This window comes from Augochlora pura, chromosome 1, assembly GCF_028453695.1.
Source record: "Augochlora pura isolate Apur16 chromosome 1, APUR_v2.2.1, whole genome shotgun sequence".
NCBI lineage: Eukaryota > Metazoa > Arthropoda > Insecta > Hymenoptera > Halictidae > Augochlora > Augochlora pura.
This window is the reverse complement of record NC_135772.1, coordinates 3,744,513-3,744,970: the sequence shown is the minus strand read 5'-3', so window position 1 is coordinate 3,744,970 and position 458 is coordinate 3,744,513.

The following is a 458-nucleotide window of genomic DNA, read 5'->3' as shown; positions in this document are numbered from 1 at the left end:
CAGACTACACTAAAAACTTGTATAGACTATATACTACACTAAAAATTACTACAGACTATAGACCACGCTAAAAACTACTACAGCCCGTAGACTACACTATAGATACTAGACTGGACTATACATAGTCCGCTGTTTACGTTGCACCGTGCACGGACCGTGAAACGAGAACAATCGTATATTTTCCTGCGATCCTGAGATTGTGCGGATCCCCGCAGCGGCTCCGGCGTATTACGCGGGCAAAGAATACGAGGGTGAAGACACGGGCAGGGGTTGACATGCGGTTGAAATCCGTGGCACGACAGGGAACACGACCGGGGGACTGTATGGCGCGGTGATGACATAATTGGTATCATTCGGAATCTTCTTTCGAGGTGGCCCGTGGAACGATGAAACAGCCCCTCGTACGCACGCCCGCTCCATATGTAGGCGACTGGACGTACTCTGACAATCTGTCAGCG